Here is a 21,588-nt window from a genome sequence, read left to right as displayed (position 1 = left end):
AATTATATATTTAAAATTGTTATGACCTTTTATTTTGTCATAAAACCATTGTTTTAGTTCATAAAAGCTTATCCAAAATAAAATAACACTATTTTATTAATATTTCAAAAGTTAATAAGGGATTTAAAAAATAAATCAATTTACTGAAATAGTTCAAACAAGTATGGCCATTTGAACAACTACCTATTTCGAATCGTTATTACTTTTTGTTTTATCTTAAAACAATTGTTTTTCAAAATTCAAGCTTATTCAAAATAAAATAAAACTAATTTATTAATATTTCAAGAATTAATAAGAGATTTAAAAAGTAAATCTATTTACCAAACAAGTTCAAATAGTTTTGACTATTTGAATAATTATCTATTTCAAATTGTTATAACCTTTTGTTCTATCATAAAACAATTATTTCTATTCCTACAGGCTTCTTCGAAATAAAATAATACTAATTTAGTAGTATTCTAAAATTAATAACTAAGGAATTTTAAAAAATAAATCTATTTGCCAAACTAGTTCAAACAATTAAGACTATATGTACAATTATTTATTTCAAATTGTTATGACATTTTGTTTTGTCATAAAGTAATTATTTTAGCTTATACAAGCTTATCCGAAATAGAGTAAAACTAATTTATTAATTGTTCAAAAATTTGTACGAGATTTAGAAAATAATTTTATTTACTAAACCAGTTTAAATGATTATGACTATTTGAATAATTATCTATTCCAAAGCATTATAACCTTTTATTTTATCATAAAACAATTGGTTTTATTGATACTATTTTATTTGAAATAAAATAATACTAATTTAATAATATTTTGAAACTTAATAAACAAGAAAATTAAAAAATAAATCTAATAGCCAAACAAGTTCAAATAGTTAAGACTCAATGAATGATTGTTTATTTCAAATCATTATGACCTTTTGGTTTTCTCGTAAAATAATTAAGTTCAAACAATTAAACTACATGAACAATTATCTATTTCAAATAGTTATGATCTTTTACTTTATCATAAAACAATCGTTTTAGTTCATACAAGCTTTTTTGAAATAAAATAAAACTAATTTATTAATATTTCAAAATTTAATAAGTGATTTAAATATGAATATGTTTACCAAATCAGTTCAAATAATTATGGCTATGTCAATAATTATCTATTTTAAATCATTATTACCTTTTATTTTGTCATATGAGAATTTTATTTGAACATTCAAGCTTTTTAGAATAAAATAATATTAATTTATTAATCTTTCAAAAATTAATAAAGAAGAGATTTAAAAAATAAATCTGTTTACCAAACTAATTCAAATAGTTATGATTATTTGAACAATTATAAACTTCAAATCATTATAGCATTTTGTTCTATCATAAAACAATTATTTTTGTTCATTTAAGTTTATTCAGAATAAAATAACACTAATCTAATAATATTCCAAAAATTAATAACTAAGAGAATTAAAAAAATAAATTTGTTTGCCAAACCAGTTGAAATATTTAAAACTATATGAACAATTATCTATTTGAAATTGTTATAACCTTTTGTTTTGTCATAAAATAGGTTTGTTTGAATTCATACTAGCTTATTTGGAATAAAATAAAATGAATTTATTAATATTTCAAAAATTAGTAAGTAAGAGATTTAAAAAATAATTTTATTTACCTAACCAAATCAAATAATTATGACTCTTTGAGCAATTATATATTTTGAATCATTGTTACTTTTTGTTTTGTCGTAAAACAAATTTTTTGTTCATATAAGTTTATTCAGAATAAAGAAATACTAATATATTAATATTTCAAAAATTAACAAGTGATTTAAAAAATAAATCTATTTATCAAACTAGTTCAAATAGTTATGACTATTTGAATAATTATTTATTTTAAATCGTTATGACTTTTTGTTCTATTATAAAACAATTGTTTCTATTCATACAAGCTTATTCGGATTAAAATAATACTAATTTATTAATATTTTGACAATTAATGAGTAAAAAATTTTTTAAAAAATATGTTTACCAAAATAGATCAAATAATCATGACAAGTTGAATAATTATCTATTTTAATTTGTTATGACCTTTTGTTTTGTCATAAAAGAATTGTTTCAATTCATATAAACTTATTCAAAATAAAATAATACTAATTTATTAATAATCCCAAAATTAATAGTGAAGAGATTTAAAAAATGAATTTGTTTACTAAGCAAATTTAAATAATTAGGATTGTTTGAATAATTATCTATTTGAAATAGCTATAACCTTTTGTTTTGTCATAAAAGAATTTTTTTATGTTCATCTAAGCTTATTTCAAATAAAATAATACAAATTTATTAATATTAAGACAATTAATAAGTAAAAGATTTAAAAAATAAATTTGTTTACCAAACAAGTTTAAATCGTTATGGCTATTTGAGCAATTATTATTTCAACTTGTTATGACTTTTTATTTTGTCATAAAACAATTATTTTTATTCATACAAGTTTATTCAAAATAAAGTAATATTAATTTATAAATATTTTGATAATTAATAAGTAAAAGATTTAAAAAATAAATATATTTACCGAACAAGTTTAAATAGTCATGACTATTTGAATAATTATCTATTTCAAATCATTATGACCTTTTCCTTAGTAATAAAACACTTGTTTCAGTTCATATAAGCTTATTTGAAGTAAGATAATACTAATTTATTAATATTCCCAAAATTAATGAGTAAGAAAATTAAAAAAAGAATATATTTACCGAATAAGTTCAAATAGTTATGACTATCTAAACAATTATCAATTTTAAAGTATTATGATCTTTGTTTCATCATAAAACAATTGGTTCTGTTCATGCAAGCTTATTTTGAATAAAACAATTTAGATTTATTAATATTCCAAAAATTAGTAAGTAAGATTTTAAAAAATAAATATGTTTTTTGAACACGTTCAAATAGTTATAACTATTTGAAGAATTATCTATTTCAAATCATTATGACCTTTTGTTTTGTCATAAAACAATTTTTTTAGTTCATAAAAGCTTATCCAAAATAAAATAACACTACTTTATTAATATTTCAAAAATTAATAAGAAAGAGATTTAAAAAATAAATCAATTTACTAAATCAATTCAAATAATCATGGCCATTTAAACAACTATAGATTTTAAATCATTATTACCTTTTGTTTTGTCATAAAACAATTGTTTTTCTACATACAAGCTTGTTCTAAATAAAATAATACTAATTTATTAATATTTCAAGAATTAATAAGAGATTTAAAAAAGAAAATTGGTTGTTGATATAATTTAAATAGTTATGACTATTTGAACAATTATCTATTTCAAATTGTTATAACTTTTGTTCTATTACAAGACAATTGTTTCGGTTCATATAAGGTTATTCGGAATAAATTAATAATTTAGTAATATTTTGAAAATTAATAACTATAAGATTTAAAAAATAAATCCGTTTGCTGAATAGTTTAAACAATTAAGACTATATGAAAAATTATTTATTTCAAATTATTATAACCTTTTGTTTTGTCATAAAACAATTATTTAAGCTCATAAAAGCTTATTAGAAAAAGAATAAAATTAATTTATTAATATTTCAAAAATTTATAAGAGATTTAAAAAATAATTTTATTTATGAAACCAGTTCAAATAATTATAACTATTTGCCCAATTATCTATTTCAAATCGTTATTACTTTTCGTTTTGTTATAAAATAATATTTTTTGTTAATATAAGTTTGTTTGAAATGAAATAATACTAATTTATTAATATTTAGAAAATTAATCAGTAAGAGATTTAAAAAGTAAATCTACTTGTCGAACCATTTCAAATAGTTTTGACTATTTGAATGATTATCTATTTCAAATCATTATAACGTTTTATTTTGTCATCAAACAATTGGTTCTATTTATACTATTTTATTGGAAGTAAAATAATGCAAATTTAATAGTATTCTAAAAGTTAATAATCAAGAAAATTAAAAAATAAATCAAATTGCCAAACCAATTCAAATAGTTAAGACTATATAAATGATTATCTATTTAAAATCATTATGAACTTTTCTTTTGTCATAAAATAATTGTTTTGTTTGTAGTAGCTTATTCATATTAAAATAATACTAATTTCATAATATTTAAAAAACTAATAAGTAAGAGATTTAAAAAATAAATTTCTTTACCGAATCAATTCAAATTGTTAAGACTATTAGAATAATTATATACTTCAAATCGTTTTGATCATTTGTTTAGTCATAAAACCATTGTTTTAATTCATACAAGCTTATTACTAATAAATTAATACTAATTTATTAACACCAAAAAAATTAATAAGAAAGAGATTTAGAAAATAAATTTATTTATCGAACAAGTTTAAATAGTTATTATTATTTGAACAATTGTCTATTTAAAATCTTTATAACCATTTAATTGGTCATAAAACAATTGTTTTAGTTAATACAAGCTTAGTAGAACAAAATAATACTAATTTATTAACATTTCCTAAATTAATAAATAAGAAATTTAAAAAATAAATCTATTTACCAAATCAGTTAAAATAATTATGACCATTTAACTAATTATCTAGAACAAATTAATACTAATTTATTAACACTCGAAAAATTAATAAGAAAGAGATTTAAAAAATAAATCTGTTTACCGATCAAGTTTAAATAGTTATTATTATTTGAACAATTGTTTATCTAAAATCGTTATAACCATTTAATTGGTCATAAAACAATTGTTTCAGTTAATACAAGCTTAGATAGAATAAAATAATACTAATTTATTAATATTTCTTAAATTAATAAGTAAGAAATTTAAAAAATAAATCTATTTACCAAATTAGTTAAAATAATCATGGCCATTCGAATAATTATGTATTTCAAATCATTATGACTTTTTATTTTGTCATAAAACAATTATTTTTTATCATACAAGCTTATTCGAAATAAATAATACTAATTGATTACTATTTCAAAAATTAATAGGTAATAGATTTAAACAACAAATCTATTTACTGAACCATTTCAAATAATTATGACTATTTGAATAATTATTAGTCTCAAATCTTTTAAATCTTTATTTTGTCGTAAAACAATTGTTTCTATTCATAGAAACTTATTCGATTAAAAATAATACAATTTTAATAATATTCTAAAAATTAATAACAGATTTAAAAAATAAATGTGTTTGCTAAACCGGTTTAAATAATTAAAACTATTAGATTAATTATCCATTTCAAATCATTCAAACCTTTTGTTTAGTCATAAAATATTTGTTTCATGTCTTACAAGCTTATTTAGAATAAAATAATCCAAAGTTATGAACATTTAGAAAATTAATAAGCAAAAGATTTGAAAAAATAAATTTGTTTAGCGAACAAGTTTAAATAGTTATGATTATTTGAATAATTAATTATATAAAATCATTATGACCTTTTGTTTTGACATAAAACAATTGTTTCAATTCATAAAAGCTTATCCAAAATACAAAAATTAATAAGCAAAAGTTTTAAAAAATAAATTTGTCTACCAAAAAAATTCTTATAGTTACGACTATTTGAACAATTATTTATTTAAAATCATTATGACCTTTTGTTTTGTCATAAAACAATTGTTTCAGTTCATACAAACTTATTCAAAATAAAATAATTTTAATTTATTAATATTTCAAAAGTTAATAAGTAAGTGATTTAAAAAGTGAATCTATTTGTCGAATTAGTTCAAATAATTATGGTCATTTCAATAGTTATCTATTTCAAATCGTTATCACCTTTTGTTTGGTTATATAACAATTGTTTTTGATTGTTTCTATTTATATAAGCTTATTCCAAATAATATAATATAAATTTATTAATATTCCAAAAAATTAATAAGTAAAAATTTTAAAAATAAATCTATTTTTTGAACAAATTCAAATAGTTATGACTATTTGAACAATTATCCATTTCAAATAGTTATGACCTTTTGTTTTGTCATAAACCAATTATTTCTGTTCATACAAGCGTATTCAAAATAAAATATGCTAGTTTATTAATATTCCAAAAATTAATAAGATTTGAAAAAATAAATCTGTTTACTGAGCAAGTTTAAATAGTTATTATGTCTATTTGAACAATTATTTATTTCAAATAGTTATGATCTTTTGTATTGTCATAAAATAATTATTTCTATTCATTCAACTTTATTCGAAATAAAATAATACTAATTTATTAATATTTTGAAATTAATAGGTAGGAGATTTCAAAGTAAATCTATTTACCAAATAAGTTCAAATAGTCATGTCCATTTGAATAATTATCTATTTCAAATCATTATAACCTTTTGTTTTTTAATAAAACAATTGTTTCTGTTCATGCAAAATTATTTAGAATAAAATAATACTGATCTATTGATATTTTAAAAATTAATAAAAGATTTAAAAAATAAATTTTTTTATCAAAATAGTTTAAATAGTTATGACATGTGAGCAATTATCTAAATTGTTTTATTACAAAACAAAAAGTCACAATGATTTAAAATAAATAATTATTCAAATACTTATGACTATTTCAACCTATTTGATAAATATATTTATTTTTTAAATATTTTATTTATTATTTGTCAAAATATTAATGAATTAATATTTTTTTAATCCAAATAAGCTTGTATGAACAGAAACAATTATTTTATAACAAAACAAAAGGTTATAACAATTTGAAATAAATAATTGTTCAAATAGTCATAAAGATTTGAACTTGTTTAGTAAATAGATATATTTTTTAGATCTTTTATTTATTAATTGTCTTAATATTAATAAATTTGTATTATTTTATTTCAAAATAAGCAAGTACGAATAGAAAAAAAATCATTTTATGACAAAACAAAAAGTTATAGCAATTTCAAATAGATAATTATTCAAATAGTCATAATTATTTAAACTTGTTTGTGAATAGATTTATTTTTTAAATCTCTTAATTATTAATTTTTAGATTATTAATAACTTAGTATTATTTTATTTTTAATAAGCTTATATGAACCGAAATAATTTTTTTATGAGAAAACAAAGGTCATAACGATTTGAAATAGATAATCATTCAAATAGTCATGAGTATTTGATATAGTTCGATAAGCATATTTATTTTTAAATTTTAAACTTATTAATTGTTGAAATATTAATAAATTAGTATTATTTTAATCTGAATAAGCTTGTATGAACAAAAACTATTGTTTTATAACATAACAAAAAGTCATAACAATTTGAAATAAATAATTGTTCAAATAGTCATAACTATTTGAACTGGTTTAATAAACAGATTTATTTTTATAAATCTCTTATTAATTTTTGAAATATTAATAGATTAATATTCTTTTATTTTGAACAAACTTATATAAACAAAAATATTTGTTTTATGACAAAACAAAAGGTCACAGCAATTTGGAAAAGATAATTGTTTAAATAGTTATAATTATTTGAATTGTTTAGGTAAACAGAATTATTTTTTAAATCTCTTACATATTAATTTTTTAATATGAATAAATTCATTGTATTTTATTCTAAATAAGCTAGTATGAATTGAAAAAATTATTTTAAGAGAAAACAAAAATGATTTGAAATAGATAACAGTTCATATAGTTTAACTATTTGAATTTGTTTGGCAAACAAATTTATTTTTTAAATCTCTTAGTTATTAATTTTTGGAATATTTTTATATTAGTATTATTTTATTTCAAATAAGCTTGTATGAACAAAAATAATTGTTTTAAGACAAAACAAAAGGCTATAACTATTTGAAGTATACAATTATTCAAATAGTCATAACTATTTAAACAAGTTTGGTAAACAGATTTTATTTTTTTAAATCTCTTACTTATTAATTTTTGAGAGATTAATAAATTATTATTATTTTATTTTGAATAAACTTGTATAATAAAAAATAGTTGTCATATAACCAAACAAAAGGTAATAATGATTTGAAATAGATAATTGTTGAAATAGCCATAATTATTTGAACTAATTTGGTAAATAGATTCACTTTTTAAATCACAATTAATTTTTGCAATATTAATAAATTAGTATTATTTTATTTTGAATAAGCTTGTATGAATTGAAACAATTGTTTTATGACAAAACAAAAGGTGATTTTAAATAGACAATTGTTCAAATAATCATCACTATTTTAACTTGTTGGATAAACAGATTTATTTTTTAAAATCTTTTCCTTATTAATTTTTTTAAATGTAAATAAATTTAGAATATTTTTATTCCAAATAAGATTGTAAGATATGAAACAAATATCTTCTAACTAAACAAAGGTTAGAACGATTTAAAATAAATAATTATTTTAATAGTTTTAACTATTTGAACTGGTTTGGCAAACACATTTATTTTTTTAATTTCTTACTTATTAATTTTTGGAATATTATTAAATTAGTATTATTTTTAACCAAATAAACTCTACGATTAGAAACAATTGTTTTATGACAAAACAAATATCTTAACAATTTGAGATTGATAATTGCTCATATAGTTATAATTATTTGAACTGGTTTGGTAAATAGATTTATTTTTTAAATCTCTTATTAATTTTTGAAATATTAATAAATTAAATATTATTTAATTTGAATAAGCTTGTATGATCAAAAACAATTGTTTTATGACAAAATAAAAGGCATAATGATTTGAAATAGATAATCATTCATATAGTCTTACTATTTGAAATGGTTCAACAATTAGATTTATTTTTTAATTTTCTTGGTTATTAAGTTTTGAAATATTATTAAATTAGTATTATTTTATTTCAAATAAAATAGTATGAATAGAACCAATTGTTTGATGACAAAATAAAAGGTTATAATGATTTGAAATAGACAATTATTCAAATAGTCAAAACTATTTGAAATGTTTTGGTAAATAGTTTTACTTTTTAAATCTCTTATTAATTTTATAAATATTAATAAAAGTTTAGAATGATTTGAAATAAATAATTATTCTAATAGTCTTAACTATTTAAACTGGTTTAGCAAATACATTTATTTTTTAAATCTTTCACTCATTTTTAGAATATTATTAAATCAGTATTATTTTTATCCGAATAAGCTTGTATGATCAAAAATAATTATTTTATGAGAAAACAAAGATCATAATGATTTGAGATTAATATTTGTTCAAATAGTCATAACTATTTGAACTAGCTCAGAAAACAACTTTAGTTTTAAATCTCTTACTTATTAATTTTTGAAATATTAATAAAGTAGTATTATTTTATTTCGAATAAGTTTTTATGAAATGAAACAATTGTGTTATGACAAAACAAAAGGTCATAATGACTTTAAATAGATAATTGTTCAAATAGTTAAATCTATTTGAACTTGTTTAATAAATAGATTTATTTTATTTAAATCTCTTACTCATGAATTTTTTGAATGTTAATAAATTACAATTAATTTATTCTAAATAAGCTTGTATGAACTGAAATAATTATTTTATGACAAAACAAAAGGTAGGAATGATTTAAAATAGGTAATTGTTCTAATAGTCTTAACTGTTTGAATTGGCTCGGTAAACACATTTATTTTTTAAATCTCTTTCTTATTATTTTTTAGAATATTATTAATGTAGAAATATTTTACTCCAAATAAGCTTGTATGAACAAAAGCAATTGTTTTATTACAAAAAAAAGATCATAATGATTTGAGGTAGATAATTGTTCAAATTGTCATAAGTATTTGAAATGGTACGATAAATAGATTTAATTCTTAAATCTCTTATTAATTTTTGAACTATTAAGAAATTAGTATTATTTAAATCTAAATAATTTTATATGAATAGAAACAATCGTTTTATGACAAAACCAAATGTCATAATGATTTGAAGTAAATAATAATTCAAATAAATGTAACTATTTGAACTTGTTTGGTAAACATATTTATTTTTTAAATCTCCAACTTATTAATTTTTAGAATATTAATAAATTAGTATTATTTTATTTCAAATAAAATTGTATGAATAGAAACAATTATTTTATGACAAAACAAAATATCATAGCAATTTGAAATAGAAAATTATTTATTTAGTCAAAACTATTTGAACTTGTTGGGTAAATAAATTTATTTTTTAAATCTCTTACTCATTAATTTTTGGAATATTAATAAATTAGTATTATTTTATTTCAAATAAGCCTATATGAACCGATATAATTGTTTTATGATGAAACAAAATGTCATAATAATTTGAAATAGATAATTATTCAAATAGTTATGATTATTTAAACTTGTTCAATAAACATATTTATTATTAAAATCAGTTGCTTATTAATTGTCAAAATGTTAATAAATTAATATTACTTTAATTCGAATAAGTTTGTACGAACAAAAACAATTGTTTTATAATAAAACAAAAAGTCATAACAATTGAAAATAAATAATTGTTCAAATAGTCACAACTATTTCAATTTATTCGATAAACATAGTTTTTTTTTAAATCTTTTATTTATTAATTGTCTGAATATTAATAAATTTGTATTATTTTAATTGAAATAAGCTTGTATGAATAGAAAAAACTATTTTATGACAAAAAAAAGGTTATAGCAATTTGGAATAGGTAATTGTTCAAATAATCATAACTATTTGAACTTGCTTGACAAATAAATTTAGTTTTTAAATCTCTTACTTATTAATTTTTTAAATATTAATAAATTAAAATTATGCTATTCTGAATAAGCTTGTACAAATAGAAACAATTGTTTTATGACAAAACAAAAGGTCATAATGATTTGAACTAGATAATTGTTTAAACAGTTATAACTATTTACACTGGTCAAGTGAATAGATTCATTTTTTTAATTCACTACTTATTAATTTTTAGAATATTAATAAATTAACATTATTTTATTCCAAATAAAACTATATCAATAGAAACAATTATTTCATGACAAAATAAATGGTCATAATGATTTGAACAAATAATTATTCAAATTGTTATAACTAATTGAACTAGTTTGGTAATCAGATTTATATTTTAAATCTCTTAATAATTTTTAAAATATCAATAAATTAATATTATTTTATTCCAAACAAACTTATATGAATGAAAACATTTGTTTTTATGATAAAACAAAAGGTCATAACAATTTGAAATAGATAATTATTCATATTGCCTTTACTATTTGAACTAGTTTGGCAAACAAATTTATCTTTTAAATCTCTTAGTTATTAATTTTCATAATATTATTAGATTAGTATTATTTTATTTCGAATAAGCTTTTATGAATATAAATAATTGTTTTATGACAAAACAAAAAGGGTTTGAAATATATAATTGTTCAAATAGTCATAACTATTTGAACTAGTTTGCTAAATAGATTTATTTTTTAAATCTCCTACTAATTAATTTTTGAAATATTAATAAATTATTATTATTTTATTCCGAATAGGCTTATATGATGAAACAATTATTTCATGACAAAAGAAAATTTCATAGCAATTTGAAATAGATAATTATTCAAATGGCCATAATTATTTGAACTAATTCGATAAATTGATTTATTTTTTAAATCTCCAACTTCTCAAATTTTGAAATATTAATAAAAGTAATGTTATTTTATTTTGGGTAAGCTTTTATTTTTTTATTTTGAACAAACTTATATGAATAAAAACATTTATTTTACAGCAACACAAAAGGTCATAATGATTTAAATAGATAATTGTTCAAATAGTCTTAATTATTTAAATTGGTTAGGTAAATAGAATTATTTTTTAAATCTCTTACATATTAATTTTTGAAATATTAATAAATTCATATTATTTTATTCTTAATAAGCTAGTATGAATTGAAAAAATTTTTTTATGGCAAAACAAAAATGATTTACAATAGATAATTATTCATATAGTCTTAACTATTTGAACTAGTTTGGTAGATAAATTTATTTTTTAAATCTCTTAGTTATTAATTTTTTGAATATTATTATATTAGTATTATTTTATTTTGCATAACATTACATGAACAGAAATAATTTTTTATGATAGAACAAAAGGTTATAATAATTTGAAGTATACAGTTATTCAAATAATTATAACTATTTAAACTAATTCGGTAAAAATATTTATTTTGTAAATCTCTTACATATTAATTTTTGAAAGATTAATAAATTAGTATTATTTTATTTCGAATAAACTTGTATGATAAAAAACAATTGTTATATGACCAAACAAAAGGTAATAATTATTTGAAATAGATAATTATTGAAATGACCATAATTATTTGAACTGATATGGTAAACAGATTCACTTTTTGAATCACTTAATGATTAATTTTTGGAATATTAATAAATTAGTATTATTTTATTTTGAATAAACTTGTATGAACTGAAACAATTGTTTTGTGACAAAACAAAAAGTCATAATGATTTTCAATGGATAAGTGTTCAAATAGTCATAAATATTTGAATTTGTTCGGTAAAAATATTTTTTTAAACTCTTGTTTATTAATTTTTGAAATATTAAAAAATTAGTATTCTTTTATTTTGGATAAGCTTTTATGAACTAAAACAATTATTTTATGTCAAAACAAAAGGTCATAATGATTTTAAATATTTAATTGTTCAAATAGTCATAATTATTTGAATTTATTCAATAAACGGATTTATTATTTCAAATCTTTTACTTATTAATTTTTTAAATGTTAATATATTTAGATTATTTTATTCCAAATAAGCATGTAAGATATGAAACAAATATTTTATGACTAAACAAAAGGTTAGAACCATTTGAAATAGATAGTTGTTCTAATAATTTTAACTATTTGAACTAATTCGACAAATAAATTTCTTTTTTGAATCTCTTATTAATTTTTGAAATATTATTAAATTAGTATTATTTTTAACTAAATAACTCCTATGATAAGAAATAATTTTTTTATGACAAAACAAAGATCTTAATGATTTGAGACTGATAATTGTTCAAATAGTCATAACTATTTGAACTGATTCAATAAACATATTTATTTTTTTCAAATCTCTTACTTATTAATTTTTGAAATATTAAAAAATTAGTATTATTTTATTTTGAATATGCTTGTATGATCAAAAACAATTATTTTATGACAAAATAAAAGGTAATAATAATTTAAAATAGATAATCGTTCAAATGGCCATAATTATTTTAATTGATTCAGTAAGCAAATTTATTTTTTAAATTTCTTACTTATTATTTTTGGAAATATTAATAAATTAGTATTATTTTATTCCATCTAAGCTTGTATTAACTTAAATAATTATTTTATGACAAATCAAAAGGTTATAATGATTTTAAATAGAAAATTGTTCAAATGGTAAACAAATTTATTTTTTAAATCTCTTACTCATTAATTTTCTAAATGCTAATAAATTTTTATTAATTTATTCTAAATAAGCTTGTATGAACTAGAACAGTTGTTTTAAAACTAAATAAAAGGTCAGAATGTTTTTAAATAAATAATTGTTCTAATAATCTTAACCAATTGAACTGATTTGGTAAATAAAATTATTTTTTAAATCTCTTATTAATTTTTAAAATATTATTAAATTAGTATTATTTTAATCAGAATATGCTTGTATGAACAAACAATTGTTTTCCAATAAAAGAAAAGGTCATAACGATTTAAAATAGATAATCATTCATATCATCCTAACTATTTTAATTGGTTTGACAATTAGATTTATTTTTTAATTTTCTTGGTTATTAAGTTTCAAGATAGTATTAAATTAGTATTATTTTATTCCTAATAAAATAGCATGAACAAAACCAATTGTTTGATGACAAAATAAAAGGTTAAAACCATTTAAAATAGATAATTATTCAAATAGTCAAAACTATTCGAAATGGTTTTGTAAACAGATTTACTTTTTAAATCTCTTACAAATTAATTTTTTAAATATTAAAAAATTAGTATTATTTCATTTTGAACAAACTTATCTTAACAAAAAAATTGTTTTATGACAAAACAAAGAGTAACAATGAGTTGAAATAAATAATTGTTCAAATAGTTATAATTATTTGAATTGGTTCGATAAATAGAATTATTTTCTAAATCTCTTACTTATAATTTTTTGAAGTATTAATAAATTAGTTTTATCTTGTTCCAAATACGCTTGTATGAGATGAAATAATTGTTTTATGATAAAACAAAAGGTCATAAAAATTTGAAATAAATAATTGCTCATATAGTCTTAACTGTTTGAACAAAAGATCAAACAATTTGAAACCAATAAATATTAATAAATTAGTATTATTTTATTCTAAATGAGCTTGTATGAACTGAAACAATTATTATATGACTAAACAAATGGTCAAAACGATTTGAAATAGATAATTATCCTAATAGTCTTAACTGTTTGAATTGATTCAGCAAACACTTTGTTAGCTTTATAGGTTAGATGGTGATCCAAGAGAGGGGTGAATTAGATCTCTCCAAATTCTTCCCAAACAATGATTTCAATATAGTTTAATGGAAATTAAGACAATAAGCACTTTTGAGGAAAATATAATGCAAACAATAACAATTAATGAACTGAAAATCAAATATGAACAATAATAAATTATAATGAGATAGGGTAGAGAAATCAAACACAATGATTTATAGAGGTTCGGTCTTTCTCCATAAGGCACCTATGTCTTCTCTCTTTGTTGTCCACACCAAGGCTTCAATCCACTAATTGAAGAAAAATTCTTACAAGCTACAAACCTAGCTTGTACTAAATCTCTATCTTTTTCTCAAGGCTTAGATAACAACCTCTACCCTTACAATGTCAAGAGGATACCTCACCTCTTGTTCTCTTCCACCGTTGTATATCTAAGGTAATTTTGCAAACAATAGAATAACCTCTCTAAGGCTAAGTGTTTGCTAAGTTTAAGTACAAGAAAATGATGAATGAACAACAAATATAATTTGGATACAATAAAGACAAAGATATGGACTTTGAAGCTCTAAAAACTCTTGATTCTTTGAGAGAATGAAAATATGGCTTGTTGGCTTTTGCTCTCTTGATTCATCAATATTCTTGGTGTGTTGGAGTGCCCAATTTATAGAGAAATTGAAGAGGTAGCTGTTGAAGTGTTTGGGAGAAGAAAATAGCCGTTGGAAGCTTAAGAACATGTACTAAATAAATCTTTTTCAAAATCTTGATCAAGTTTCTTTAGCTTTAATGTTTTGTCATTTCAAAATAAAGATCAATTCAAGGCCAACAATCTCCCCCTTTTTGATATGACGAAAAATAAGCACAATCAAACATATGCATGTCAAGCACAAGCAAATTTGTCTATATTGTATTTCTCCCCCTTTTTGTCATAGTGAAAAGGCATGAGCATATTAATAAGCAAATAAACATAAAATGGCATCATTAACAAATATATTCATGAAACATTTCTCCTCCTTTTTGTTTATGCGCTTTATAGCAAATGTTTAAACTTCTATATCAATTGCAATAAGCATACAAGAAGAGATATCTCTAAACTCTCTCCCCTTTTTTGTCATTTCAAAAGAAAGAGAGATCAATTCAAGGCATAAGACAAAATGCTTGATACCAATGATATCAAGAGTAATTTGAATGCATGTAATCAAGTATAATATGCACAATGAAGTTCACATACATGTATTCAAGTACAAAATCATAAGTGTATCCAATTAAGATGTTATAGCACAAAATCATTCATTCAACCTAACTACATGAAATTTATGAGCAAAAGGATAATAAAAGTTATGCAACCGATTCATAAATCATGTTATCATAAAATGTGCTTAGAACCTAAAACATCAATAGTAATTAAGCATAAATTCAAGTACATGCATACAAACTCATACCAATTGTTAAAGATATGTCATAAAAAAGCATACCAATTGTTATCACAAAACAAATCAAGCAAAGTTGTATTCTAAGATTTCTCCTCCTTTTCAAAATAAGGATTAATCAATTTAAGGCACACACAATTTTGCATGAAAGTTATAAGCTATATCAAGGATAGGCGCATACATAAACAAGTGTCCATGAAAGTTAAAAAATTCTTTAGCAATTTTGATACCAATTGTTACCAATTGTTAGCAATTTTATTCAATAACTTTCATAGAGCACACATACTTCAAGCATATGAAAGATTTATTCAATATATGCATAAATGATAATAGTAATCTTTCATAAGCTATCCTATCCAAACAAGAACCAAAAGCTCATATGTATATAATAAATCATAAGTACTAATGAGCAATGAGGTTCAATTATCATCATGTCATAACAAAAATTATATAAGCATGATTTTCCAAACATGATGAGCACATATGCTATAGCAAAGAAATAATGAAAGCATAATTTTTCAATTATAATCCAAATTATTTCAATGCATAACAATGTACTTAATCTAAGCATATGCAACTAATCAAACATATATTTATTTCAAACAAAATCACACAAGCATATGCAAGAACATTTCAAAACATGTCTAGCAATATACCAAAAAAAATGCAAACCTTTAGACACAATATGGTACATGCTATCTCAATGGACTTAATCAATGAACATGTTCAAAGAAATCAATCTATTTAACTCATATCCATGTCCAAAGATTCAAATGAATATTCATGCAATTAAAACTATTAATCAAAGCAATCAAGAACTAGGCATGAATATTAATGAAGGTGAATTAATCAATCCAAGCTTTAAAAAATATTAAGACAAATTTTATCAAGTAGCTTGGTGATTAATTTGTGCAAAGTGTTCACGAATTCAAACACAATATCTCATTTTTGCACCTATAAAAGCAAGCATTTATCAAATCATGCACTAAACATTATAAATCATACGCACATAGCATAGATTCAATACAATTACCTCCATTCTTATCATGCTATGTTGTTGTGCTTATTGTAGTTGAATGAGGCTTTGAATCCTCCATTCCACATCATTTGAGCCAAGTCTTTGATGCACATGGGCTTGATTGATGAAGATGACTTGCTTTGCTTGTCCCACTTGAAATTCCAAAAATGTAGACTTATTCATGATCATTTCAAGATCTCCTAGCATAGACTTAGAAAATTTCTTGACAAAGGATTTTCATTAGAAGCATCAAGAAAATCAATTGATAAAAATTATACCAATTGTTAGAAAATAATTCCATATTCTAAGTCATAATAGGCAAAAGAAAATTTATTAACTAAGCTCAAGTTGCCAATTGCAAGGGAGATATATACATAAGCTAGAAGCCATATATCAAATTAAACATCAAATAGCACAAGAATGGCACTAAAGCAAAAGTTCTCATGTAATGTGCAAAAATCAAACCTTTTAAATCATTCATGAACACAAAATAGACATATTCAATATTCATATATATTCAATAAATCACCAAGGAATATGTCAAAATAAATTTTAGGCCATATAAAAATTAAAAGCTCAAGGAAGACATATTTAAAAAAAATTTAAGAAAATTTTAGCACAAAAGCATAAATATGTCTACACAAATTATAGGCTATAATCAACAATGACTTAAGCTAAAAATAAGCATCATAAGAAAATCACTCGCTTAAGTGATGTTGCAACCATGTCAAGTCAAGAAAAATCATGTTTATAATATATGTACACACTTGACAAGAACAATAGATGAACCAATAACACATATCATTTACAAGCAAGTAGTTCATCATATTCAAAATCACAAATCAAGAGGTTAATAATTCAAGCATTTTAAACCACAAGCAATAAGGTCAAATTGAATTAATGATCATACAAGCATATATCTTGACCAAGACTAGAGATGAACCAAGAATCAATATATTCCATTTAAGCACATAATGTTCATCAATTCATCAACACAAGAGAAGAAATAAATCTAGAATTAATAAGGATAAATAATTAAAGCATATTTCAAGACTATTTCATAAGAAATCAAGAGATGAACAATCAAACATCAATATATATGATTTAACCACAAGATGTTCATCAATTCACAAATCAAGAGTTATAATAATTTAGAATATAGCAATCAAGTGTTTTTAAAAAAATATTTCACACTATCCAAGCATTAAAAACAAATTGAGTAATTTTAATCAACACGATCATGTAGGCATATTCAACAATCACAAATCACTATATATAAAAATCACAAAATCATTTCCATTATGCCAAAATCATTTAAGTAAATAGCAATTTAACACCACAATCAATTTCAACAAGTATCTCAAGCATACTTAAGAGCAAAATAAGTATGTTCAATTCAAGCTCACATTTTCTCAAGTAAAATCAGTATATTTAATATATATCAATAAGGTATATACCAATATCCATTAAGCATTCCATGTCTAACAAGAATAGGCAACCAAATTTTGCATAATCAATTAAGCATTTAAATTTCATCAAGAATAGGTAACCAAATTCAAATTCTTTTCAAATAAAAGTTTAGAGGTTACCCATCTCCATTGTGTGTCTAGAGTATTCAATCTTCAATCTCACATTGTAGCTCCTTGCTCTAGCACACCTACAAGAGACAATTTCATTTGATTTTTGGTACCTAAATTGCTTTGGGTCCTTTAGAGTTAGTGACGAAGTCTCTTGTTCCTTTAGGAACCCATACTTGCCTAATTCTAAATGGAACATTTCTTCTAATAGGATAAGTATGTATAGTATGACCATGAAAATTACAAAAATTACATTTAATTATTTTAGTACTTAATGAATTCTTTAAAAGATTTTGTTTTTCATTCATCAAATCATCAAATTTCTTTTTCAAATCAAAATTTCCTTTTTCTAAGAATTCATTTCTATGTTGAAAGGTTTCAAAATCTATTTTTAATTTTTAATTTTCTTTTTCCAAAACATTTTTTGCATTCATTAAAAACTCATTCTTTGCATTCAACTTTGAAATCATTTTCTTATATTTCCTCTTCACTGATTCAAATTCAACATATAGCTCATTATAAGCATCTTGCAATTCATCAAAAGCATATGAATTTGAATCAATAGAATTAGAGGTTACCTTCGAATCTTCAAGAGCCATGAGACATGATACATTTCGGTTGGATTGTTGTCTTTCATGTATTTCCTCCAACTTCTCCCATATCTCATTTGAGGTTGGACACTTTGATACCAAGTTGAATTTGTAGGAATCAAGAGCTCCATATAGTTAGCACTTGGCCTTGGCATCATCCATCACTTGCCTCATGTAGTTTGCATCATTTGAAGGAGTTCTAAGCTCTTTTTCAATCACATTCCAAGCTCTAAAATCTTGAGCCATAATGAACATCTCTATCCTTCTTCTTCATTCACAAAATTCAAATTTATCAACCATAAGAGCTTTGAGGACTTCCTTACCATCTTAGAACCAAAATTGAGCCAAAGGATATTTACTCAAGGTGGTTAAACCTACAAAAAGAGACCAAAGCTCTGAAACCAATTGTTAGCTTTATAGGTTAGATGGTGATCCAAGAGGGGGTGAATTGGATCTTTCCAAATTCTTCCCAAACAATGATTTCAATATAGTTGAATGGAAATTAAGATAATAAGCACTTTTGAGGAAAATATAATGCAAACAATAACAATTAATGAACTTAAATCAAATATGAACAACAATAAATTATAAGGAGATAGGGTAGAGAAATCAAACACAATGATTTATAGAGGTTCGGTCCTTCTCCACAAGGCACCTACGTCCTTTCTCTTGGTTGTCCACACCAAGGCTTCAATCCACTAATTGAAGAAAAATTCTTACATGCTACAAACCTATCTTGTACTAAATCTCTATCTTTTTCTCAAGGCTTAGATAACAACCTCTACCCTTACAATATCTAGAGGATACTTCACCTCTTGTTCTCTTTCACCCTTGTATATCCAAGGGAATTTTGCAAACAATAGAATAACCTCTCTAAGGCTAAGTGTTTGCTAAGTTTAAGTACAAGAAAATGATGAATGAACAACAAATATAATTTGGATACAATAAAGACAAAGATATGGACTTTGAAGCTTTAAAAACTTTTGATTCTTTAAGAGAATGAAAATATGGCTTGTTGGCTTTTGTTCTCTTGATTCATCAATATTCTTGGTATGTTGGAGTACCCAATTTATAAAGAAATCGAAAAGGTAGCCATTGGAAGTGTTTGGGAGAAGAAAATAGCTGTTGGAAGCTTAAGAACAAGTACTAAATAAATCTTTTTCAAAATCTTGATCAAGTTTCTTTAGCTTTAATGTTTTGTCATGTCAAAATAAGGATCAATTCAAGGCTAACACACTTTTATTTCTTAAATCTCCTATTAATTTTTGAAATATTATTAAATTAGTATTATTTTTATTCGAATAAGCTTGGATGATCAAAAACAATTTTTTATGAGAAAACAAAGATCACAATGATTTAAGTTTGATATTTGTTCAAATAATTATAGCTATTTGAACTGGTTCGAAAAGCTATTTTAAGTTTTAAATCTCTTGCTTATTAACTTTCGAAATATTAATAAAGTAATATTATTTTATTTCAGATAAGTTTGTATGAATTGAAACAATTATTTTATGACAAAACAAAAGCTCATAATGACTTTAAATAGTTAGAACGATTATTCAAAAAGTCAAATCTTTTTAAACTTTTTTGGTAAACAGATTTATTATTTTAAATCTTTTGCTTATTAATTTTTTGAATGTTAATAAATTATTATTATTTTATTCTAAATAAGTTTGTACGAATTGAAATAATTGTCTTATGATTAAATAAAAGGTTAGAACGATTCGAAATAGATAATTGTTCTAATAATCTTAACTATTTGAACTAGTTTGGCAAACATATTTATTTTTTAAATCTCTTAGTAATTTTTGGAATATTATTAAATTAGTATTATTTTAATTCAAATAAGCTTGTATGAAAATAAGCAATTGTTTTATGACAAAATACAGACCATAACGTTTTGAGATTAGATAATTGTTCAAATATTCATAACTATTTGACTGTTTCAAAAAATAAATTTAGTTTTTAAATCTATTATTAATTATCAAAATATTAATAGATCTATATTATTTTAATTTGAATAATTTTGCATGAACAAAAACAATTATTTTATGACAAAACAAAATGTCATAATAATTTGAAATAGATAATAGTTCAAATTGATAAGACTATTCAAACTTATTCAAGACATAGATTTATTTTTTAAATCTTCAACTTATTAATTTTTAGAATATTAATAAATTAGTATTATTTTATTTCAAATAAAATTGTATGAATAGAAACAATTGTTTTATGGAAAAACAAAAGATCATAATAATTTGAAATAAATAATTATTTAAATAGTCATAACTATTTGAACTCGTTTGGTAAATAGATTTATATTTTAAATCTTTTACTTATTAATTTTTAGAATTTTAATAAATTAGTATTATTTTATTCTGAATAAGCTCTTATGAGTAGAAACAATTGGTTTATGAAATGATCTAAAATAGATAATTGTTCAAATAGTCAAACTATTTGAACGTGTTTAGAAAACATATTTATTTTTAAAATTTTTACTTATTAATTTTTGAAACATTAATAAATTTATATTATTTTATTCAAAATAAGCTTGCATGAATGAACTAATTGTTTTATGACAAAACAAAATGTCATAATATTTTGAAATT

The sequence above is a fragment of the Durio zibethinus genome, chromosome 15 (assembly GCF_047325235.1).
Source record: "Durio zibethinus cultivar Kanyao isolate XHJ-2024 chromosome 15, ASM4732523v1, whole genome shotgun sequence".
Taxonomy (NCBI): Eukaryota; Viridiplantae; Streptophyta; class Magnoliopsida; order Malvales; family Malvaceae; genus Durio; species Durio zibethinus.
This window is presented reverse-complemented; position numbering follows the sequence as displayed.